This window comes from Moschus berezovskii, chromosome 16, assembly GCF_049115385.1.
Source record: "Moschus berezovskii isolate FMDL1 chromosome 16, NW_MosBer_1.0, whole genome shotgun sequence".
Classification (NCBI taxonomy): Eukaryota; Metazoa; Chordata; class Mammalia; order Artiodactyla; family Moschidae; genus Moschus; species Moschus berezovskii.
The window spans coordinates 85,782,106-85,808,228 of record NC_142475.1 but is presented as its reverse complement, the minus strand read 5'-3'; the positions used below and the strand labels follow the sequence as shown (position 1 = coordinate 85,808,228).

Sequence of the window (26,123 nt, the reverse complement as noted above, 5' to 3'; positions counted from 1 at the left end):
CTGAAATGTAACTTCAGGATATATGAGTGCTTAAAATGTACTTTTCCCAGGCTAGAGAATTAAAAAATAGTAATGGGCATTTTTGAAATATTATCAAATAAAAGAGATCATTCACTCTGTTCATCATATACATCAAGGACTAAATAAAAATGTGCTTGGAGGTTGCAACAGATTATTTAAAGTACTATGTCTTCAAACTCGGGTATCTAGAAGACAGTCTGTGATGCTTTTAAAATATATATGTATAATAAATGAAAAAAAGTATATGTGTATGTGTGAACAAGATATTCTTTAAGGTGCTAAGGATGATGTATGACTTTATGTCATAAATCACAAAAAATACCCAAAATAATGAGTGATGCACAATAATTGGGATTCCGAATATATCAAATATAGCCAAAAAATGACAAAGGGAATAACAAAATGGAGCCATATACTAAATATAGTCACAAAATTAATCATAAGCATATCAGGTTTAACAAGGAATTGTATTTAAAGAGTCTTATTGGAAAGTTTAACATTCACAAGTTTATATGAGACTCATAATGACCCTATGAAGTGGACATTACAAATTGAAGAACAAATGTTATTATTAATAAAGAAACATATAATATAAATTATCGGAAACAATATAACTGATAAGCAAATTTGGTTTTACTTAAAATATTCCATCATATAATATATTGCACCATATATTGATTTTTTTTTTTTTTTTGCAGATAATCCATTTCACATTCATCCCTCATCTCATTCATGAAATCATGAAGCTGAACAATAATGTTCTACTTGGGTTATCAAAAGATCCTGTTAGAAAGTAACCAGTGTTTGTCACTTTCTTGTTTTTATATCTAGGGACATTACTGGGTAGCTTCCTGATTATTTCCACCATCAAAACCAGCAGGACACTTGGGAGTCCAATGTATTTCTTCCTTTTCCACTTATCTTTATCTGATACCTTCCTTTCAACTTCCATAGCCCCTAGAGTGATTTCTGATGTCCTTAGGGGAAAGAGCACAATCTCTTTCAATGAGTGCATGACCCAAGTCTTTGCATCACTTTTTTTTTTTTTTTTTTTCGGTTGCTTGGGCTTCCCTGGTGGCTCAGCTGGTAAGGAGTCCGCCTGCAATGTGGGAGACCTGGGTTCGATCGCTGGGTTGGGAAGATCCCCTGGAGGAGGGAAAGGCTACCCACTCCAGTATCCTGGCCTGGAGAATCCATGGACTGTGTAGTCCACGGGGTTGCAAAGAGTCGGACACGACTGAGCACCTTTCACTTTCAGAGATCTTCATCCTTATTCTCATGGCTCTTGACTGCTATGTGGCCATCTGTAAGCCCCTTCAATACATGACCCTCATGAGCCATCGAGTCTGTGGTATGTTGGTGGCTATGGCCTGGGTGGGGTCTTGTGTTCATTCTTCAGCTCAGATTCTTCTAGCCTTGAGTCTGCCTTTCTGCAGTCCCAATGTGATAGATCACTATTTTTGTGACTCGTAGCCTTTTTTGAAATTTGCCTGTACAGACACTTATGAAACAAACCTACTCTTGGTGTCCAACAGTGGGGCCATTTGTACAGTGAGTTTTGTCATGCTGAAGCTCTCCTATACTATCATCTTGCATTCTTTGAGAAACCACAGTGCTGAGTGGAGGAAGAAAGCCCTATCCACCTGCATCTCCCACATCATCGTGGTCATCTTGGTTTTTGGTCCTTGCATATTTATATACACACGCCCTGCAACTACCTTCCCCATGGATAAGATGATAACTGTGTTTTATACACTTGGAACACCTTTAGATCAACCCTCTATATACACTAAGAAATACAGAAGTAAAAAATGCCATGAGAATGCTATGGGGCAAGAAACTGATTACAAATGGCAAAAGATAAATGGAAGTTTCATATTTTTCTTCAAGTTTAGATTGACCTAGAAGTCCCCAGAAAATATTATATTTTACTGTCAGTTCAGACATTCAGTCATGTCCAACTCTTTGAGACCCCATGAATTGCAGCACGCCAGGCCTCCCTGTCCTTCACCAACTCCCGAAGTTCACTAAACCTCATGTGCATCGAGTCAGTGATGCCATCCAGCCATCTCAACCTCTTGCATCCCCTTCTCCTCCTGTCCCCAATCCCTCCTAGCATCAGGGTATTTTCCACTGAGTCAACTCTTCAAATGAGGTGGCCAAAGTATTGGAGTTTCAGCTTTAGCATCAGTCCTTCCAATGAACACGCAGGACTGATCTCCTTTAGGATGAACTGGTTGGATCTCCTTGCAGTCCAAGGGACTCTCAAGAGTCTTCTCCAACACCACAGTTCTAAAGTATCAGTTCTTCGGTGCTCAACTTTCTTCACAGTCCAACTCTTACAACCATACATGACCACTGGAAAAACCATAGCCTTGACTAGACGGACCTTTGTTGGCAAATTAATATCTCTGTTTTTCAATATTTAGGTTGGAGAAGACTCTTGAGAGTCCCTTGGACTGCAAGGAGATCCAACCAGTCCATTCAAAAGAAGATCTGTCCTGGGTGTTCATTGGAAGGACCGATGCTAAAACTGAAACTCCAATACTTTGGCCACCTCATGCGAAGAGTTGACTCACTGGAAAAGGCTCTGATGCTGGGAGGGATTCGTGGCAGGAGGAGAAGGGGATGACAGAGAATGAGATGGCTGGATGGCATCACCGACTCGATGGACATGAGTCTGAGTGAACTCCGGGAGTTGGTTTTGGACAGGGACAACTGGCATGCTGTGATTCATGGGGTAGCAAAATATTAGACACGACTGAGCGACTGAACTGGACTGAACTGAAGTTGGTCATAATTTTCCTTCCAAGGAGTCAGCGTCTTCTTATTTTTTATTTTTTGAGGGTTTATTTATTTCTTTCTTTTTTTAATTTATTTATTTTAGTTGAAGGCTAATTACAATATTGTATTGGTTTTGCCATACATTGACATGCCACCACGGATGTACATGTGTTCCCCATCCTGAAGCCCCCTCCCATCTCCCTCCCCATCCCATCCCTCTGGGTCATTCCAGTGCATCTTTTAATTGCATGGCTGCAATAACCATCTGCAGTGATTTAGGAGCCCAAAAAATTAAAGTTTGACACTATTTCCACTAGTTACCCATCTATTTGCCATGCCGTGATTTGACCAGATACCGCGATCTCAGTTTCCTGAATGTTGAGCTTTAAGCCAACTTTTTCACGTTCCTCTTTTACTTTCATCAAGAGGCTTTTTAATTCCTCTTCACTTTCTGCCATAAGGGTGGTGTCGTCTGCATATCTGAGGTTACTCATATTTGTCCCAGCAATCTTGATTCAAGCTTGTGCTTCTTCCAGCCCAGCGTTTCTCATGATATACTCTGCATAGAAGTTAAATAAGCAGGGTGACAATATACAGCCATGACGTACTCCTTTTACCATTTGGAACCTGTCTATTGTTCCATGTCCAGTTCTTTTTTTTTTCTGATTCAGGCACTTTCAAGATCATAGTTTATTTATTACTTCAGATAAAAAGATAGTATACATATTACGGAATCCCCTAAAACTCAACTATAGAGTTATACACCATCTAGTACTTTTGCATTGAATGTCAAGCAAAAAAAAAATATATATATATATATATCTAAACATCTGAAAGTCCCACTAGTAATATGAACAATGGTAATAAAAAATTTGACATTTAATTTGTTCAATATACAGTATTTACATCATGAAACCAATGGTGATCCAATAAAGAGTGATAAAGAAATAGTAAAAATAAACTTTAAAAAACAAAGGTTTATATTCTTCAGTTCAGTTCAGTTCAGTCGCTCAGTCGTGTCCGACTCTCCGTGAACCCATGAAACACAGCACGCCAGGCCTCCCTGTCCATCACCAACTCCTGGAGTTCACTCAAAATCACGTCCACAGAGTCGGTGATGCCATCCAGCCATCTCATTCTCCGTCGTCCCCTCTCCTCCGGCTCCCAACCCTTCCCAGCATCAGAGTCTTTTCCAGTGAGTCAACTCGTCACATCAGGTGGCCAAAGTATTGCAGTTTCACCTTTAGCATCAGTCCCTCCAATGAACACCCAGGATTGATCTCCTTTAGAATGGAATGGTTGGATCTCCTTGCAGTATAAGGGACTCTCAAGAGTCTTCTCCAACACCACAGTTGAAAAGCATTGATTCTTCGGCGATCAGCCTTCTTCACAGTCCAACTCTCACATCCATACATGACCACGGGAAAGACCATTGCCTTGACAAGACGGACCTTGGTTGGCAAAGTACTGTCTCTGCTTTTTAATATGCTCTCTAGGTTGGTCATAACTTTCCTTCCAAGGAGCAAGCGTCTTTTAGTTTCATGGTTGCAATCAACATCTGCAGTGATTTTGGAGCCCAAAAAAATAAAGTCTGACATTGTTTCCACTGTTTGTCCATCTGTTTCCCATGAAGTGATGGGACCAGATGCCATGATCTTTGTTTTCTGAATGTTGAGCTTCAAGCCACCCTTTTCACTCTCCTCTTTCACTTTCATCAAGAGGCTTTGGAGTTCCTCTTCACTTTTTGCCATAAGGGTAGTGTCATCTGCATATCTGAGGTTATTGATATTTCTCCCAGCAATCTTGATTCCAGCTTGTGTTTCTTCCAGCCCAGCGTTCCTCATGATGTACTCTGCATATAAGTTAAATAAGCAAGGTGACAATATACAACCTTGACGTACACCTTTTCCTATTTGGAACCAGTCTGTTGTTCCATGTACAGTTCTGACTGCTGCTTCCTGACCTGCATACAGGTTTCTCAAGAGGCAGGTCAGGTGGTCTGGGATTCCCATCTCTTTCAGAATGTTCCACAGTTTATTGTGATCCACACAGTCAAAGGCTTTGGCATAGTCAATGAAGCAGAAATAGATGTTTTTCTGAAACTCTCTTGCTTTCTCCATGATCCATCGGATGTTGGCAACTTGATCTCTGGTGCCTCTGCCTTTTCTAAAACCTGCTTGAACATCTGGGAGTTCATGGTTCACATATTGCTGAAGCCTGGCTTGGAGAATTTTGAGCATGACTTTACTAACGTGTGAGATGAGTGCAATTGTGCGGCAGTTTGAGCATTTTTTGGCATTGCCTTTCTTTGGGATTGGAATGAAGACTGACCTTTTCCAGTACTGTGGCCACTGTTGAGTTTTCCAAATTTGCTGGCAATAAGAGAAAGAAAGATATAAGCATCTGAATGCAGAGTTCCAAAGAATAGCAAGGAGAGATAAGAAAGACTTCCTCAGTGATCAATGCAAAGAAATAGAGGAAAAAACAGAATAGGAAAAACAAGAGACCTCTTCAAAAAAATTAGAGATTCCAAGGGAACATTTCATGCAAAGATAAAGGACAGAAATGGTAGGGACCTAACAGAAGCAGAAGATGTTAAGAAGAAGTGGCAGGAATACACAGAAGAACTGTACAAAAAAGATCTTCACAACCAAGACAGTCACGATAACGTGATCACTGACCTAGAGCCAGACATCTTGAAATGTGAAGTCAAGTGGGCCTTAAAAAGCATCACTACGAACAAAGGTAGTGGAGGTGATGGAATTCCAGTGGAGCTATTTCAAGTTTTGAAAGATGATTTTGTGAAAGTGCTGCACGCAATATGCCAGCAGATTTGGAAAACTCAGCAGTGGCCACAGGACTGGAAGAGTTCAGTTTTCATTCCAATCCCAAAGAAAGGCAATGCCAAAGAATGCTCAAACTACCGGACAATTGCACTCATCTCACACGTTAGTAAAGTCATGCTCAAAATTCTCCAAGCCAGGCTTCAGCAGTATGTAAACCGTGAACTCCCAGATGTTCAAGCAGGTTTTAGAAAAGGCAGAGGCACCAGAGATCAAGTTGCCAACATCCGATGGATCATGGAGAAAGCAAGAGAGTTTCAGAAAAACATCTATTTCTTCTTCATTGACTATGCCAAAGCCTTTGATTGTGTCGATCACAATAAACTGTGGAACATTCTGAAAGAGATGGGAATCCCAGACCACCTGACCTGCCTCTTGAGAAACCTGTATGCAGGTCAGGAAGCAGCAGTCAGAACTGTACGTGGAACAACAGACTGGTTCCAAATAGGAAAAGGTGTACGTCAATGTTGTATATTGTCACCTTGCTTATTTAACTTATATGCAGAGTACATCATGAGGAACGCTGGGCTGGAAGAAGTACAAGCGGGAATCAAGATTGCTGGGAGAAATATCAATAACCTCAGATATGCAGATGTCACTACCCTTATGGCTAAAGTGAAGAGGAACTCCAAAGCCTCTTGATGAAAGTGAAAGAGGAGAGTGAAAAGGGTGGCTTGAAGCTCAACATTCAGAAAACGAAGATCATGGCATCTGTTCCCATCCCTTCATTGGAAATAGATGGAAAAACCGTGGAAACAGTGTCAGACTTTATTTTTTGGGGCTCCAAAATCACTGCAGATGCTGATTGCAGCCATGAAATTAAAAGACGCTTACTCCTTGGAAGGAAAGTTATGACCAGCCTAGATAGCATATTAAAAAGCAGAGACATTGCTTTACCAACAAAGGTCCGTCTAGTCAAGGCTATGATTTTTCCCGTGGTCAGGTATGGATGTGAGAGTTGGACTGTAAAGAAGGCTGATCTCCGAAGAATTGATGCTTTTGAACTGTGGTGTTGGAGAAGACTCTTGAGAGTCCCTTGTACCGCAAGGAGATCCAGCAAGTCCATTCTAAGGGAGATCGATCCTGGATGTTCATTGGAAGGACTGATGCTAAAGCTGAAACTGCAATACTTTGGCCACCTCATGCGACGAGTTGACTCACTGGAAAAGACTCTGATGCTGGGAAAGGTTGGGGGCGGGAGGAGAAGGGGACGACCGAGAATGAGATGGCTGGATGGCATCACCGACTCTGTGGACATGAGTTTGAGTGAACTACGGGAGTTGGTGATGGACAGGGAGGCCTGGCGTGCTGTGATTCATGGGTTCGCGGAGAGTCGGACACGACTGAGCGACTGTACTGAACGGATGTCTCACAGCTACGTAATTTAATCCAGTTCTGGACCATTTCTGGAGGCTGAGTCTCCTCAACGTGCTTCAGAGCTTCACCAAGAAGAACACCCCTTGTTGGAGCATCTGACTTACAAATCACCTTTCTTGTTAATAGACTTTTACATTCCACAAGCCTCTAGCAGTAACCTTCCTCTCAACGCTAATTCAATCAAAATACAGCCACGTAATCCTGATGATATACAGTCATTCCAAAAGGATATGTAACCCTCTCGGTCCTTGAAGCCCAGCAGGAGCACTTCCTCCATCAGGGTCAGCCGCGTTTCCTTGGAGTCGCCCTTTGTAGTCGTCGTCCTGCTCGTCGCGGTGACTCTGCGCGTCGTCCTCGTCGTTCCCGCTGCCGTCGCCCGTCGCCTGCTCCTTTTCGGCGGCGTTGCGGGAGGCCTCGGTGCGCCGCTGCACCTGCCCGGAGCTGCGCTGGGTCAGCGAGGTCATGTCTCCGCCACGCCGGGCCGAGAGGGAAGCAGGACCTTCCAGGTCTCCCTCTTCTTCCCTCCGCGGCCCGCGACCCGCGCTTCCGCGTTAGGACCGGACACTGGGGAGATGGCCGGCGGCAGAGGGGCCGGGTGCATTCATGAGGAGACGCGCCGAGGGGGAGCGGAGGGGGGCCAGGCGCTGGTGGGGCAGACGAGGGGCTCTACCCTTTCCGTGGCCGCGGCCGGGATTCAGCCGGAGCAAGATGGAGGCGGTAACTGAGGAAGCGGCTGAGGAGGAAGCCCCATGTCCAGTTCTAACTGTTGCTTTGTGATATGCATACAGGTTTCTCAAGAGGCAGGTCAGGTCGTCTGTTACTCCTCTAGTGTTGATATAATCTTATCATAGAGAAGTAATATTTATTTCCTTCAGAAAAATAAGCACTGTAAATACAAGCAGTGATTAGTGTTCAGTCACTTTTATGTAGAGGATGGCACAGCACCCATATACCGGAATGTAAGTTTCATTGCCTTAGGTGTTTTGCACTACTGTGTCTCTGTCTCACTTGACTGACTTATATCACAGTGGTTTTAATCTAATGTTTTCCATGCCCTTTTACCTTTTGATTTATGGTCTTTTCTGTGTACAGTTGCACTTAAATACTTATATTCTCAGTTTGGCAGTTTTTCCCTCTTTCAAATTTTTCTGTTTACTGGACATTTTGGTCACATCTTTCTTATTATAGACCTTCTACTGGGTTGTTCTTCCTGACTCAGCAGAAAGTAACATTCAAATAATATAGAATCATAATATTGTAATAGACAGTGTATAATCTAGACAATCTATCTTCAATTTATTGGTGTTATACTTTGAATTCATACCATGTGTTTATATTGATCTTAAATAACAATGACAAAATATGGAGAAAAAATTCCACTTCTGAAGTATTTATTAGAACATAGGAAGGCCTTGGCTATTGGATTTATACTTATAATGATATTCTTTTCAGAAAATATATGTTCCTAATTCATTTCCTTCTGAATTTGGGAGTAGTGTAATTTTTCCCATGAATTATATACGTTTTAATATTTTGTTGTGTGTTGACATCTTGTAACTGTAAAATTGATGAACCAAATTAGGGGTGATATATTTACATATTCTAGAAGGAGAGAGATAAGCATCTGATGTAAGTGAATATTAACACATCAGTAGATTAAACAAATAATGAAATAATTGGGAGGATTTTATGCTTTAAAATAGGAGAATGTGCATTATGGACACGAATTATGAATTCCAGTTCAGCAAATCGCACCACTTAACATTTACCCAAAGGACTTGAAAGCTTACATCCACATAAAAATATTCCCTGGTATTTATAGCACTTTTAGTCTTGATTGTTAAAGCTTAGAAGCAATCAAGATGTCCAGCAGTGGATGAATAGATAAACTGGTCAGTTCAGTTCAGTTCAGTTGCTAAGTCCTGTCTGACTCTGTGATCCCAAGGACTGCAGCATGCCAGGCCTCCCTGTTGAGTACTAATTCCCAGAGCTTACTCAAATTCATGTCCATTGAGTCAGTGATGCCATCCAACCATCTCATCCTCTGTCGTCCCCTTCTCCTCCCACCTTCAGTCTTTTGCAACATCAGGGTCTTTTCAAAAGAGTCAGTTCTTCACATTGTGGCCAAAGTATTGAAGTTTCAGCATGAACATCAGTCCGTCCAATGAATATTCAGGGCTGATCTCCTTTAAGATGGACTGGTTGGATCTCCTTGCAGTCCAAAGGACTCTCAAGAGTCTTCTCCAATGCCACAGTTCAAAAGCATCAATTCTTCAGCATTCAGCTTTCTTTATAGTCCAACTCTCACATGCATACATGACTATTGGGAAAACCATAGCCTTGATTAGATGGACCTTTGTTGGTAAAGTAATGCCTCTGTTTTTTTATATGCTGTCTAGGATGGTCATAGATTTTCTCCCAAGGAGTAAGCGTCTTTTAATTTCATTGCTGCAGGCACCATCCGCAGTGACTTTGGAGCCCCCCCTCAAAATAAAGTCTGTCACTATTTCCACTGTATCTCCGTCTATTCACCATGAAGTAATGGGACCAGATTCCATGATCTTTGTTTTCTGAATGTTGAGCTTTAAGCCAACTTTTTCACTCTCCTCTTTTACTTTCATCAAGAGGCTCTAGTTCTTCTTCACTTTCTGCCATAAGGGTGGTGTCATCTGCATATCTGAGATTAGTGATATTTCTCCGAGTAATCTTGATTTCAGCTTGTGCTTCATCCAGCCCAGCATTTCTAATGATGTACTCTGCATATATGTTCAATAAGCGAGATGACAATATAATCAGTCTGTTATTCCATGTCAAGTTCTAACTGTTGCTTCCTGACCTTCATACAAATTTCCCAAGAAATCTGGTCAGGTGGTCTGGTATTCCCATCTCTTGAAGAATTTTCCACTGTTTAATGTTATCCACAGTCTAAGGTTTTTGCATTGTCAATAAAGCAGAAATAGATGTTTCTCTGTAACTCTCTTGCTTTTTTGATGATCCAGAAGATGTTGGGAATTTGATTTCTGGTTCCTCTGCCTATTCTAAAACAAGCTTGAACATCTAGAAGTTCCTGGTTCCTGTATTGCTGAAGCCTGACTTGGAGAATTTTGAGCATTACTTTACTAGCGTGTGAGATGAGTGCAATTGTGTGGTAGTTTGAGCATTCTTTGGCACCGCCTTTCTTTGGATTGGAATGAAAACGGACCTTTTCCAGTCCTGTGGCCACTGCTCAGTTTTCCAAATTTGCTGGCATATTGAGTACAGTACTTTAACATCATCATCTTTCAGGATTTGAAATAGCTCAACTGTATCCCATCACCTCCACTAGCTTTGTTCGTAGTGATACTTCCTTAGGCCCACTTGACATCATATTCCATGATGTCTGGCTCTAGGTGAGTGTGAGTGATCACACCATTATGATTATCTGGGTCGTGAAGATCTTTTTTGTACAGTTCTTCTATGTATTCTTGCCACCTCTTCTTAATATATTCTGCTTCTGTTAGGTCCATACCATTTCTGTCCTTTGAGCCCATCTTTGCATGAAATGTTCCCTTGGTATCTCTAATTTTCTTCAAGAGATCTCTTGTCTTTTCCATTCTGTTGTTTTCCTCTATTTCTTTGCATTAATCACTGAGGAAGGCTTTCTTATATCTCCTTGCTATTCTTTGGAACTATGCATTGATATGGGCATATCTTTCCTTCTTTGCTTTGCTTTTCACTTCTCTTCTTCTTACAGCTATTTGTAAGGCTTCCTCAGACAGCCATTTTACTTTTTTGCATTTCTTTTTTCTTGGGGATGGTCTTGCTCTTTTTCTCCTATTCAGTGTCACGAACCTCTGTCCATAGTTGATCAGACACTCTGTCTATCAGATCTAGTTCTTAAATCTACTTCTCACTTCTACTGTATAATTGTTAGGGATTTGATTTAAGTCATACCTGAATGGTCTAGTGGCTTTCTCTATTTTCTTCAAGTCTGAATTTGGCAATAAGGAGTTCATGGTCTGAGCCACATTCAGCTCCTGGTCTTTTTTTTTTTTTTTTCTGATTGTATAGAGCTTCTCCATCTTTCACTGCAAAGAATATAATCAATCTGATTTCGGTGTTGGCCATCTGATAATTTCCATGTGTAGAGTCTTATCTTGTGTTGTTGAAAGAGGGTGTTTGCTATGACCAGTGCATTCTGTTGGCAAAACACTATTAGCCTTTGTCCTGCTTCAATCTGTACTCCAAGGCCAAATTTGCCTGTTACTCCAGATATTTCTTGACTTCCTACTTTTGCATTCCAGTCCCCTATAATGAAGAGGACATCTTTTTTTGGATGTTAGTTCTAGAAGTTCTTGTAGGTCTTCATAGAACTGTTCAGCTTCAGCTTCTTCAGTGTTACTGATTGGGGAATAGGCTTGGATTACCATGTTATTGAATGGTTTGTCTTGGAAAGGAACAGAGATCATTCTGTCATTTTTGAGATTGCATCTAATTACTGTATTCTGGACTCTTTTGTTGACTAAGATTTCTACTCCATTTCTTCTAAGGAGTTCTTGCCCACAGTAGTAGACATAATGGTCATCTGAATTAAATTCACCCATTCCAGTCCAATTTAGTTCACTGATTTCTAAAATGCGAGTGTTCACTCTTGCCATCTCCTGTTTGATCACTTCCAATTTCTCTTGATTCATGGACCTAACATTCCAGGTTCCTATGCAATATTGCTTTTTACAGCATCAGACCTTGCTTCCATCAGCAGTCACATCCACAAGTGGGTGTTGTTTTTGCTTTGGCTCCACTCTTCATTCTTTCTGGATTTATTTCTCCATTGATCTCCAGTAACATGTTGTGCACCTACTGACCTAGGGAGTTCATCTTTCAGCGTCCTATCATTTTGCCTTTTCATACTGTTCATGGGGTTCTCAAGGCAAGAATACTGAAGTGGTTTGCCATTCCCTTCTCTAGTGGACTACATTTTTTCTGAACTCTCCACCAAGACCCATCCATCTTGGGTGGCCCTACATGGCATGGCTCATAATTTCATTGAGTTAGACAAGGCTGTGGTCCATATGATTAGATTGATTAGTTTTCTGTTGTTGTGGTTTTAAGTCTATCTGCCCTCTGATGGAGAATAATAAGAGGCTTAGGGAACCTTCCTGGTGGGAGAGACTGACTGAGGGGGAAACGATCTTGTCCTGACTGGCTGGGCCATGCTTAGTAAACGTTAATCTGGTATATCCAGACAAATGAATATTATTCAGCCCTAAAAAGAAATAAGCTGCCAAGGCATAAAATAACAAGAAGAAATCTTACATGCATATTTTTAAGTAAAAGAAAGCGATGTTAAAAGGTTATGTACTGTAAAATGCCCATTTTAAAACATTCTGGGAAAAAAACAAACAAGCAGAAAAAATACCTCTGGAGTCAGTAAAATGTTCAGTAGTTTCCAAGGATTCAAGTGTTGGGAGAGATCAATAGGTGGAACGCAGAGGACATTTAGAACAGTGAAACCATCTAGGTGGTACTATAAAGATAGATACATATCATTGTACATTTGTCAACCCATATGATGTACATCACCAAGAGTGAAGTCTAATGTAAACTCTAGACTTTGGGTGATAATGATGTGTCAACTTAAGTTCATCAATTGAACAAATACATCACTTTTATGGGAGGTTAAAAATGTGGAGGGGAGGACTTCTCTTATGGTTCAGTGGTTAAGTCTCAACATTCCCAATGCATGGGCCCTGGGTTCAATCCATAGTCAGGGAATTGGATTACACATTCTGCAACTAAACAAAGAATTTTCATACCACAGCTAAAGATCCCACATGCCTCAGGTAAGACCCAATGCAGCTGAATAAATAAATACATAAAAATAAATATTAAAAACAATGGAGCAGGCAATGCAGGAGTGGCGCAGGGAGGTACATGGACAATCTCTGTATCTTAAACTCAATTCTGCTACAAACCTAAAGCTACTCTAAAAAAATAAAATCAGTTGAAAATATGTAAATAGAGAAGATAGAATTTAATGGTAGACTAAAACGCCTACTAAACTGAAAAGAATACAGGCAAGAAATTTATAAAGGGAACAAAGAAAAAGTAAACTGCAATAAGATCAAGTAAAATTCAAAAATTTTAACCATTACATTAAAAGTAAACTGCAGCATTTAAAAGCATTTCACCTTCATCTTCCCATGCAATAGAGCTTGGACCTATACTAGTTGGGAGATGGGGAAAGTTGACCCCTCAGTTCCGTTCAGTCACTTCATCATATCTGATTCTTTGCAGCCCCATGGACTGCAGCACTCTAGGCTTCCCTGTTCATCACCAACTCCTGGAGCTCGCTCAAACTCATGTCCCTAGAGTCAATAATGTCATCCAACCATCTCATCCTCTGCCACCCCCTTCTCCACCTGACTTCAGTCTTTCCCAACATCAGGGTCTCTTCCAAAGAGTCAGTTCTTTGCATCAGGTGGCCAAAGTATTAGAGCTTCAGTTTCATCATAAGTCCTTCCAATGAATATTCAGGACTGATTTTCTGTAGGACTGACTGGTCTGATCTCCTTGCAGCCCAAGGAATCTCAAAAGTCTTCTCCAACACTACAGTTGAAAATCATCAATTCTTAGGTGTTCAGTTTTCTTTGTAGTCCAATTCTCACATCTGTAAATGACTACTGGAAAAACCATAGCTTTGACTAGACAGAACTTTGTGGCAAGGTAATGTCTCTGACTTTAATATACTGTCTAGGTTGGTCATAACTTTTCTTCCAGGAAGCAAGCACCTTTTGATTTCATGGCTGCAATCACCATCTGCAGTGATTTTGGAGCCCAAGAAAATAGTCTCTCACTGTTCCCATTGTTTCCCCATCTATTTGTTGTGAAGAGATATAACTGGATATCATGATCTTTGTTTATTGAATGTTGAGTTTTAAGCCAGTTTTTTCACTCTCCTCTTTTACCTTCATCAAGAGGTTCTTTAGTTCCTCTTTGCTTTCTGACATAAGGGTACTGTCATCTGCATATCTGAGGTTATTGCTATTTCTCCCTGCAATCTTGATTCCAGCTTTTGCTCATCCAACCGGCATTTCATATTATGAACTCTCATAAGTTAAGTAAACAGGCTAACAATATACAGGCTTGATGTTTGCCTTTCCCAATTTGGAACCAGTCCATTGTTCCATGTCCATTTCTAACTATTGCTTCTTGACCTGCATACAGATTTCTCAAGAGGCAGGTCAGGTGGCCTGGTATCCCTATCTCTTTTAAGAATTTTCCAGTTTGTTGTGATCTACACAATAAAAGGCTTTGGCTTAGTCAACAAAGCAGAAGTAGATGTTTTTCTGGAACCCTCTTGCTTTCTCGATGATCCAACAGATGTTGTCAATTTGATCTCTGGTTCCTCTGCCTTTTCTAAATCCATCTTGAACATCTGGAAGTTCTTGGTTCATGTACTGTTGAAGCCTCACTTGGAGAATTTTGAGCAATGTTTTGCTAGCGTGTGAGATGAGAATCTGATTAAGTGAGTCTTTCAGACCCATGACCCCACCTGGACTGACATCCAGAGCTTTCTTAATATTTTCCTAAAGGGGGAACAAAAGGTGTTTTTGTTCTTGCTGCTGTTGGCTTGTTTTGAGTCCAAGAAGAAGCAGGTGAAGAGAACAGAATGAAAGTCACACTATTTTCAGACCTTGGAATCAAGTAGTCCAGATGACAAACCCAACTGGGACTACCGAGACAATGGAGAGGAGGTTGACCCATTATAAAAGTATGATCTTAAAGGGAATGCAGGCAGCAGGAAATAAAGCTGTCATTTGGAATAAGATGAAGAAAATCAGGAGCCAATAGAAAATCCTTCAGCATTCCTAGTGCACCACAGGGAAGGCATCTGACTTTATACTGCCACTAAATCTGAGACATTGGAAAGGAACGCAGTGACTACCTGGTGTTTAATAACCAATATATAGAGGAAGAAATGTCACAGAAAGAAAAAGGCCCACACTCAAGTCTGCCCACTGACTGTTGCCCTCTAGTGTCAACTGGTCAGCACAGGAATCTACACTAATGCCCACAGATTCTCAGCTCTGGTAAAGGTACCTGACCCCTGCTTCTTCTGAGGGAGAGCAAACCAGGACACCCAGTGCACCATGCCAACAAGAGGGATACTAGGAGAGAGAATGTTCTCGAAGGGTCAGAAATGGCAGGTCCTGGCCACTACCCTCAAAAGCTGAGGTTCAAATAGATGAAAAATGATGGGCCCAGCAAGGCTTTCTCTAGTCCAGTGACTAATACTTCACACTCTCAATGAAGGAGGTGTGGGTCTGACCCCTGGTCAGGGGACTAGATGCCATTTGCTGAAGCTAAGACCTGTCAGAGTCAAAAATATAGATAATCAGGTTTCCCAGGTGGTGCTAGTAGTGAAGAACCCACCTGCCAATGTAGGGGATGTAAGAGATATGTATTCAACCCCTGGTTCAGGAAGATCCCCTGGAGGAGGGCATGGCAACCCACTCCAGTACTCTTGCCTGGAGAACCCCATGGAAAGAGGAGCCTGGCAGGTTATGGTGCATAGGGTCCCTTAGTGGGGTGGCCTCCTTGCTTAAGAGTAGCTGCTCCCACAACTCTGCTAGGGGAGGTTGAAAACTTAACACTTGATTAACCAATCACTCTATGGGCTCCACATCAGTTTCAGGCTTTAGTCAATTTTAAGGGAACAGGAGGGCCATATCCCCTAGAATGCTGACTCACATTCAGGCTACCCTTTCAGATATCCTAGTGGCAACCAGGGGCTGGGGGGAAAGTCACACACAAAAAAATTGTCACAAGCTAAATCTTGCCGCCCTGCTACCCACAGAAATAGGGCACCTGGAGCATGATTGTATTGAGACCAAAGGCATGATCTAGTCTAGTTGATACCCTTAAAAGAATTTTAGAGCCTGGGGGACAGGGAATGTCTTAAATATTTATTCATATTCTTGGTATATAGATGGGTTTCCCTGGTGGCTCAGTAGTAAAGAATCTGCCAACAATGCAGGCAACACAAGTTCAATCTCTGGGTCTGGGAGTACCCCTAGAGAAGGAAACGGCAACCCACTTCAGTACTCTTGCCTGGTAAATCCAATGGACAGAGGAGCCTGGAGGGCTACAGTCCATGGGGTCTCTATAAACACAACAAACTGGTTTATGCATGCCATCCTACACTCATAAATTATATATATGCGTGCCATCCTACACTCATATATATATGAGTGAAAATATATGTACAACTGAAAATATATGTACAACTGAATCACTCTGCTATAGAGCAGAAATTAACCCAACATTGTAAATTACCTATACCTCAATAAATCTAAAACAAAAAAGAAAGGTTGAAAACCAGATTAATTTGCTTCTGACTGCCCTTCTTTGCATGTGCTTAGCCCCAGTTCAGTTCATTTCAGTTCAGTCGCTCAGTCGTGTCCAACTCTTTGTGACCCCATGAATCGGACACGACTGAGCGACTGAACTGAACTGAACTGAACTGGGGCTAAGCACATGCAAAGAAGGGCAGTCAGAAGCAAGTTAATCTGGTTTTCAATGAATTTGAACTTTTATATTGTAAACACATTCCTCTAGGCTGAATGAATGGACACCCTAAATACCTTGAAGTGGAACAGTTCAAGTGTGTCCTCCAGGTAGGAGAATGTGTGAAAGCTCTCACAAAATGTGTTAACTAGGTGCTGCCCTGACCTGGACCACTATCTCTTCTGGCCAGAAGCCTGGGGGCATCTAAAAATCAGGAAAATCAGCAACCTGCAAGACCAGTTCACTCCAAGGTAGAACAACCCCATTTGGTGATCCTAACCATACATTCCATGCTGAAGTTGCTGTGATCACTTCATGGGGTTCAAGTGAAGGGGGATCCCAAGCCTCAACCTCCAGAGAAACGACCTATGACAATGGCCTCCTTGACTACCCCTGTGAACCTCTTTGACCTGAAGTTTCTCTTCCAAAAAACAACCAAAGCCTGACCAGAGACATTCAGACCCGGCCAGTGAAGCTGGACATCAGGGCATATTTGCCCACTTTTACTCTTTCATGTTTCTGAAAGTGTTCAGTGTCCTTTTCTTCCAAAAGTTTAGAAAACTGGGGTTCATCTCATGAAGATGAACGTTTAGGACTGAAGCTTGGTAACAACCAAATGTACATAATGGCGGCTGAGGGGAAAGTGTGCTCCTTTGGACAGGGCTATGGTGATGCCTGAAATCAGCAAGAAACAATTACAGAGACAGACCATCACCCCTTCGCATCCCTCGAGAGTAAGAAACCAGGAGAGAGGAAGGATTTTTCACCAGCAAAACCCATTAGGAAGTCCTTGACAATAACATTAGAAGCAGGGTTTAAAAAAAAACAAACACCTAACCTTTCTCTTTTCCTTTCTGTTTCATCTGGTTTCACTTGCTCACAGGCTGCCACGTGCAGAAGCCTTCTGCTGGTGCTACAGACCAGAGTTCCTCTGCTGAAGGGCTGTGCCGTCTCTGCTCAAGGATGTAGGCAGAAGGACCAAGCACAACTCAGAGATTCAAGATGGTGGCAGCCAGTTGACTGCAAGTGGAACAACACATCTGGATGTTCCCGTGAGAACTCTGCCTCCTCCATATTGGCAGCCTCAGCAGCCCTGCCCACAGCCTGTCTGTCAGGGAGATACTGTGCTCTAGCAGTGGTTCCCAAAATTTTTGACATCAGGATCACCTTCATGGAAGACAGTTTTTCCGTAAACAATGGGATTGGGGACTAGGGGATGGTTTCTAAATAATTCAAGCACACTGCACTTATTTGCACATTATTTCTATTATTATCACATCAACTCCATCTCAGATCATTAGGCATTAGATCCAAGAGGCTGGGGACCAATGCTCTGGAGCCAGCTTATTCCTCTCACTCTTTGCTCAAAGAACACAGTTTCCCTTTCTTCATTTCTGAACTGAGCACCTCTCATTCTATTGGCTTGAACAACAAGGACAGGGAGACCCCTGTTGGAGTCTGACTCAAAGGGTCAGTAAAATGTATGCAAGCTTAGTAATTCCAACTTTTTGTGACTCCTAGACTAGCCCACCAGGCTCCTCTGTCCATGGGATTTAACAGGCAAGAACACTGGAGTGGGTTGCTATTTCCTCCTCCAGAGGATCTTCCAGACCCAGGATCAGACCTACATCTCTGTCTCCAGCATTGGCAGATGAATTCTTTTACTACTGAGCCACCTGGGAATCCCTCAGTAACAGTATTACATGTAAATTTTTCAATACATGAGCAGAATGTGGAAAAAGTGATATTGTATGATTCCTGAAGCTTAGATTGAGAGACCTGGAAGATCTAGCTTTTGTGAAACAACTATTGCCCTGAAACAGCCATGGTGTGAGAGAGCCCTGCAGATGTTACTGGAGAATGAGAGAGAGCTGAGGCACCTAAGCTGACTGAAAGGCATATGAAGGAGGCCATCTTGGTGCATCAGGCTATCAGAGTGCTGCTAGGAAGCATCAGTTGAAGAACCACCCAAGTGAATCCAAGGAAAACTTCAGAATTATAACCAAATAAAGTGTTTTTATTTTAAGCCTTTATGTTGTGGTGTTATGATTTTTAAACTACTAATTTGGGGATTAAATTTTGGGGTGGCAAGCCACTGATTTTTGACTTAGCTCTGTTTGCCAACATATAGCAATAGATAGCTTACACACACAAGGCAGAAAATGAAAAAAAAACACTGAAAATTTCCTGGAATTCTTCCCCAGAGAGTCCTTGTTGCTGATGAAGGGGGATATACTGGGTGACATGAGTGGATCTTAAATACGCTCAGAAGTTTCCCATCAAACTCCCTCCTGCTACTATGAATACCCCTGGTGCTCTCAGGACTGTTTTCTCCTACAAGTACAGGAAGAGTACATGACCAGAAATTGCAGAGAAAATGGCCCACTGTGTGCTGGACTTTGGCTCATAGGAAAGAAAACTTGATGAATATGTATATCTTTCCCTGTCCTGTTTACAAATTGGTTGGAAAATGAATCCACAGTATCTATTAAAAGCTTCAGTGAGATAAAGAAATCAGCTGCAATGGGCAGCTCATAAGTTCTCCCTAAAAGTATGAACTAATTGCTTTTTGACATTTTATTATAAGTGAAGAAGGAGGTGAGATGAAAGTAGGAAGAAGAAAGAAGGTAAAGAAAGAATGGAGTAGAAGTACAAGAGGAATAAGAAAGAATATCAGTGGTCAAGAGTCAACCATAACAGTTTGCAATCAAAAGGTAAAAGAATGAAAGCCTGCACTATGATTATTCCAAGTATAGGTTGGAAGTGAATTCGTTCCCACCAGTTTCTCCAGAAATCACCAGAAGCTATATTAAAAAAGAAAAAGTGGTGCTAATACTATTGAATATACTATTTTCCAATCAAATGGAACTTTTAAAAGCAGGACAATTAAAATTCAACAGAGAAATACCTCCAAAAAGATATCATTTTAATAAATATATTTATATTAAATATCAAGTAAATCATATTACATATATGTATATATGCATGCTGCTGCTGTTAAGTAGCTTCAGTCGTGTCCGACTCTGTGCGACCCCATAGATGGCAGCCCACCAGGCTCCCCCGTCCCTGGGATTCTCCAGGCAAGAAAACTGGAATGGACTGCCATTTCCGTCTCCAATGCACGCAAGTGAAAAGTGAAAGTGAAGTCGCTCAGTCGTGTCCGACTCTTAGAGACCCCATGGACTTCAGCCTACCAGGCTCCTCCGTCCATGGGATTTTCCAGGCAAGAGTACTGGGAATATATGCATCAGTTCAGTTCAGTTCAGTCGCTCAGTCGTGTCCGACTCTCCGCGACCCCATGAATCACAGCACGCCAGGCCTCCCTGTCCATCACCAACTCCCGGAGTACACTCAAACTCACGTCCACAGAGTCGGTGATGCCATCCAGCCATCTCATTCTCCGTCATCCCCTTCTCCTCCTGCCCCCAACCTTTCCCAGCATCAGAGTCTTTTCCAGTGAGTCAACTCGTCACATGAGGTGGCCATACATACACATTATACCACTGAACAAGATAAACCTCCATAAAATAATCTTATATCTATGTTTACTGAAATGCTTTGGAATAGTGTTATTGTTCTAAATGCACAAATTAATTTTTTAATTATTTTTTATTGGAGTATAGTTCCTTTACAATGTGTTGGTTTTTAACTCTAATAAGTTAAAAGTTTTTTAACATTTCTATCTTTTTTTTTTTTAAGCAAACTGAAAAGATCTGGAAATTAAAGCTCACTGTTCTCTGAAGTGGTTCTGATAATAGACGGTACTTTGGGAGAAAGGTTTTCCCCAGGGTCATTAATATTTTGTATCATTCTATTTAAAATGATCATATAAGAAATAGAGAAACAGCATTTGTTGCCAACAGTACTGCAAAGTGGCAGACTTCAGTTGGTGAGAGACAGACCAGGAACAACAAAATTCTACAAATTTTTGAGTTTCTGGACTCAGGGATTCTATGAATCCAATTATTCACAAAACAATCCTTAAGGCATCACTATTAACTTTGTTTTGAATAGTTGCATCCAAATTATCTCAGGAGTGATAGAAAAACAAAGCAAAATCTAAGCTCTGAACAATACTGGTGAGATTTTTCAATTCTAAAACTAACACTGAAGGTTTCTGAAAAAGAGATAATTTTGTCAAATTTCTATATTTTGAATACTTGTAATATAATACAAGACAATGTTCTTAGAAATAGGGGGAGAATAAAATTTTTAAGATGACGATAAAATGATGAAGGGCATGCAATCCAGACTATGAGATGGATACTAATGACATATGAGTAGGAAAATGTTTGACTTTCAAAAGAAAATGAAGTGTTAGTATGTTTGAAATGTTCAGAATGTGGAGGAAGAAATTCTTTGAGGTGGATCTTGATTCTTGGAGAAAGAAGCTTTCCTCCTCGGCCTTACAGGATGGACAATGGAGACACAATCCCAGGCTTGATTTTAAATGACTAGTTTCCTTTAGGTGATAACCAAGAAACAGTTGTAAAAAACTGCTTTGATTTGAGGTCTCTTAAACTGAAGGACAAGCCAATGCCTTTGACTGTGTGGATCACAATAAACTGGAAAATTCTGAAAGAAATAGAAAACCAGACCACCTGGGCTGCCTCTTGAGAAACCTGTATGCAGCTCAGGAAGCAACAGTTAGACCTGAACATGGAACAACAAACTGGTTCCAAATGGTAAAAGGAGTACGTCAAGGCTGTATATTGTCACCCTGCTTATATAACTTATATGCAGAGTACATCATGAGGAATGCTGGGATGGAAGAAGCACAAGCTGGAATCAAGATTGCCGGGAGAAATATAAATAACCTCAGATATGCAGATGACACCACCCTTATGGCAGAAAGTGAAGAGGAACTAAAAAGCCTCTTGATGAAAGTGAAAGAGAAGAGTGAAAAAATTGGCTTAAAGCTCAACATTCAGAAAATTAAAAACATCTGGAAGTTCACAGTTCACGTATTGCTGAAGCCTGTGCTTGGAGAATTTTGAGCATGACTTTTCAAGCATGTGAGATGAATGCAATTGTGCAGTAGTTTGAGCATTATTTGGTATTGCCTTTCTTTGGGATTGCTGTACCTCTAGATAAATTGCTAAGCTTCATGGGGCTTCTGCTTTCCTTCCTGCAAAATGAGAAAGTTTTAAGGGATGTGTCCGGGTCTGAATTGAGTTGTCATTGTATCTATTACAGTTTTTATCATTATTTCTACTGTAAAAGAGAAGACACACCTGGAATGACATGCCATTAAGTATAATATACAGATCTGGAACAACATTGCTACAAAACATACCTTAGAGCACAGAGTTCAGTTGGAATTAACAGATCTTTGGGAGATGTGTCCTCAGTTCAATAAAATTCCTTATGATTACCTAAGACACTGTGTAGTCCTATCCTAAACCAGAACTAAAGAAGTCATTTATCAATACATCTGTAGCTTGGCTTGAAGAACAGCTTGAGAGAGGCTTTAATCAAAGGTATTCCCCATGCCCCTTATTTGTACATATGCTGCAGTGACCTCAGTAGAGTGTCTGACATTACACCACTGGAGAGTCATCCATTATAAGTAAATATGAAGGACTAGTGTGATTAAGGAATGAGTCATATCTATTTATTTATTGATGTTAACAGATAAATATATAAAATACCAAAGCAATGCAATTCCTGGGGAATCCTCAAACACTGAGTTTGAAGGTAAGATTTCCCTCCACTCCATTTAAATCAAACACATCTTGATGTGCCTCCAACAGTTTCTTTTAAATTTGATTCCTTTTAAGTTTTATATAACAGAGTCATAGAGAGCAACACGTTATGTAGGTGGTTTCTTTTACTCTACAATATGTTTTTGTGAAAATCTGTGAGCTCTAGTTCACTCATTATGACTGGAAAATATTATTCCATTGTGTGACTTTATCACAGTGTATCTACCCATCCTACTCTTTTAATGGTTTAAATTAACTTATTTGAAAAGAAGAATTACAGTAACAGATGTAGAGAACAAAGTATGAATACCAACGGGGAATGTAGAGTGGGTTGAATTGGGAGATTGGACTTGGCATATGTGTATTGCTACGAATAAAATTGATAATGAATGATAATCCTCGTGTATAGCACGAGGATCTCTAGTCAGTGCTCTGTGGTGGCCTAAATGGGAAGGGAAACCACAGAAGAGGGGATATGTGTATATGTGTGTCTGATTCACTTTGCTGTACAGCAGAAATGAACACAACGCTGTAAAACAACTCTACTCCATCAGTTTATTTCATTGTTTTCTTTAGTTTCTGCCTCCTTTTCAGGTTTTTATGGCTATTCCAAGCTGAAAGAATTGGATTTTTTTTTTTTAATTTCATAGTAGAAATACCTCTTTATGTTATAGATAATAGTGAAATTAAAACTTTCTCATTTTGCAAGTGGGATAACAGAAGCCCCATAAAGCTTAACAATTTTTCTTAGGTATTAGAGGTACAGCTCCGATATCTCAGAATCAGAGTTGCAGAATTTTGCTTTCCTTTCTACTATATCACATCACTCTTTATTGTGAGAGTTTGATATCAAATATGGGAACAAAATCTCATGTATACAAATATCACAGTTTCTTAAGAAGAAGACCCTGCAACGTCATCCAGTCTCAACTATTAGAACACTCATAGCAGTATTCAGACAGGAAAATATGTGTGTTTGTGTGAGTGTGTGTGTGTGTGTGTCAGAAGTAAGATGGACATTTTCAAGATATAGATGTTGTTATATTCCCAAACTCAAAAGTTGTTTCAAATTTCAGTGGAGTGTCTTAGACAGATTAGAAAGAAGAAAATTGTTAGAAACAGATGAAAGAACCTTTATGAAACACGAGGGAAGTGAGAGGGTTGGTTAGATGTGTGACTTAGAGGATTTACTTTATCTCTTTGGACTTTGTGTCTAAATCTGAATTAATGAAAGTTCTATCATCTTGACATAAGATGATCAAAATATGTAGAATATGTGCACTTCCATTTCTTTAGGTATACATGCTTAGCAGTGGTAAGTAATCATTTTTCCATTTTTATCGATTCTGTCTATTCATTTGTGTTGAGTCAAAAATAAATATTGCTGGTCTTTGTTACATTTTTTTTTCCCTTTCAGGTAATGTAATTGTTTCTTGGGAACTTGGCCTGCTAAGCTAATTCCATGGAAAAAAATAAGCAATGTAACTGAATTTGTTTTCTGGTGTCTTTCTCAAAACATAGAGGTTGAAGAAGTGTGTTTTGTGGTGTTTTCTTTCTTCTACACAGTCAGTCTTCTGGGAAACCTCCTCATCATACTGATGGTTTGTGTGGGCAACTTTTTCAAGTCTCTTATGTATTTTTTTCTTAACTACTTGTCTTTTGTGGATATTTGTTACTCTTCTGTCACAGCTCCTAAGATGTTTGTGGACTAGCCAAGAGAAAAATTATCTCCTACGTGGGGTGCATGTTGCAACTCTTTGGGGTACATTTCTTTGGTTGTACTGAGATCTTCATCCTTACTGTAATGGCCTATGATCGTTATGTGGCTATTTGTAAACCCTTAAACCATATGACCATCATGGATCGAGGCAGATGCAATAAAATGCTTCTGGGGACTTGGATAGGTGAGTTCTTACACTCTGTAATCCAAGTGGCTCTAGTAGTCCAACTACCCTTTTGTGGACCCAATGAGATTGATCACCACTTTTGCGATGTTCACCCTGTGCTAAAACTCGCCTGCACAGACACATATGTTGTTGGTGTTGTTGTGACAGCTAACAGTGGTACCATCGCTCTGGGGAGCTTTGTCATTTTGCTAATCTCCTATACCATCATCCTGGTTTCCCTGAGAAAACAGTCAGCAGAAGGCAGGCACAAAGCTCTCTTCACCTGTGACTCCCACATCTCCGTGGTCATCATCTTTTTTGGTCCCTGTATTTTCATGTATATGTGTCCTGACACTACCTTTTCAGAGGATAAGATGGTGGCTGTGTTTTATACCATCATCACCTCCATGATAATCCCCCAGATTTATACACTGAGAAGTAAAATGTAAAAAATACAGAAGCAAAAAATGCAATGAAGAAACTGTGGGGCAGGAGGGTTTTCTGGGAGGCTAATGATAAATAGTAAAAAGTAACAATCCAAGATGTATGATCTCAAAGTTTCTCATCTACACAGTGAAGACAATAATACCGATCTCACAGGGTGTCTTGAGGGGAACAAATAAGAGAATAACACATTCTACAGAAGCAAGTTATTATTTATCATTATGATTATATCTGTTCTAATATTTCATAATCATAATTTTCTGAAATATCTAGAACAAAGAAATCTTATCAAACTCAGAAATTCATCATGGTCAGACTTTCCCCTCTTCATTTTTTTTCCTTTTTTCAATTTTCTTTAAAGAATGAGAGTTCACTGTGATTGTATTAATACTTAAGGCTATTTTCTAGTGTTTAGATTTACGGTTCTTACATCATGAACATTTGATATGTGTATGTTGTTTGAATGAAAGGATTCAGGAAAAATGACCAAAATCTGAGCAAGTCCTCAAAAACATCAAAACTAAACCTTGTAAGGTTTGGATGGGAGGGAGGGGTTGTGGGCAGAATGTCAAAGCGATAAAACAGAGGCTTAGAAAATAAAAGACCTGTTATCCTCTGGTTTGAGGAAAAAGCTTTCTTTCTCTAGGACTCATTTTCCTTACTCAAACAATAAGCCTATTGGAAAAAAAAAATTACCCCTAATATCCCCACTTTAACTATAGCATCCATTTATATGCTTCTGATAACTGACTCTTGCAGTCTGTAGTCAGCCATTACTATTAATGTAAAGTAATTAACCGGAAACAAAGAAACTGAACAATACCAAAGACATCTGTGATGAATACAAGATTGTGTGTTATCAAGAGGGTAAATGTAATTTACTGAAATACATTGTTGGGAAGCCATATTTCCTCCAATGTTTGAACCAAATAGATTTACTGAAAACAGTGAGTCATTTATCACTGCTTCGTTGACTGGCACAATCTGATTTCTAGCTGTGGATTCTAGAGAGAGTCATTCTGGACTAATAAATGCAACTTTCTTAGGTAAACTTATACTTGCCCTAGTAATGCATTTCTCTTCTCTTTGCCCTACCTAAGCTTTATTTTTCCACAGCAATAAACCCATCACTGATTATCTCTCTGCCATTTATTTTCATTTTTTTTTCACAAGTCTGATTATTTGAATTACTGTCAATATGTGGGCATGTGATTGTGATTTTGGAGTGTGTGTGTGTGTGTGTGTGGTGTGCACACATTATTGATACATTAAGCACTGTACACTGTCAGTGCCTTACACAATGATCTCAGCTATTGGAGCACTCATAGAATTAAAAATACTAAATAGCCAAAGGCAACAAGACATTCAAAGTTATGATTGTTAAAAGTTATTAAAAGTTATAAGACCCCTTGCCTCTGACTACATGAATCCATATTTATGGCCCCAGTTTGTACATAGACTCACTGGAACTCTATGAACCTGAGGGTTTGCTAAATTTTAAGATGGTAACTAGG

General features: G+C 40.4%; 3 pseudogenes; 2 read left to right on the top strand and 1 right to left on the bottom strand.

Moving 5' to 3' along the window:
• The first annotated feature begins 761 nt into the window (after positions 1 to 761).
• LOC129560283 (olfactory receptor 4C16-like) lies at positions 762 to 1,885 on the top strand (annotated as a pseudogene).
• Positions 1,886 to 1,912: 27 nt separating this feature from the next.
• On the bottom strand, positions 1,913 to 7,489 carry LOC129560078 (Golgi phosphoprotein 3 pseudogene; annotated as a pseudogene).
• Positions 7,490 to 7,597: 108 nt separating this feature from the next.
• On the top strand, positions 7,598 to 24,688 carry LOC129560077 (olfactory receptor 4S2-like; annotated as a pseudogene).
• Positions 24,689 to 26,123: the final 1,435 nt, after the last annotated feature.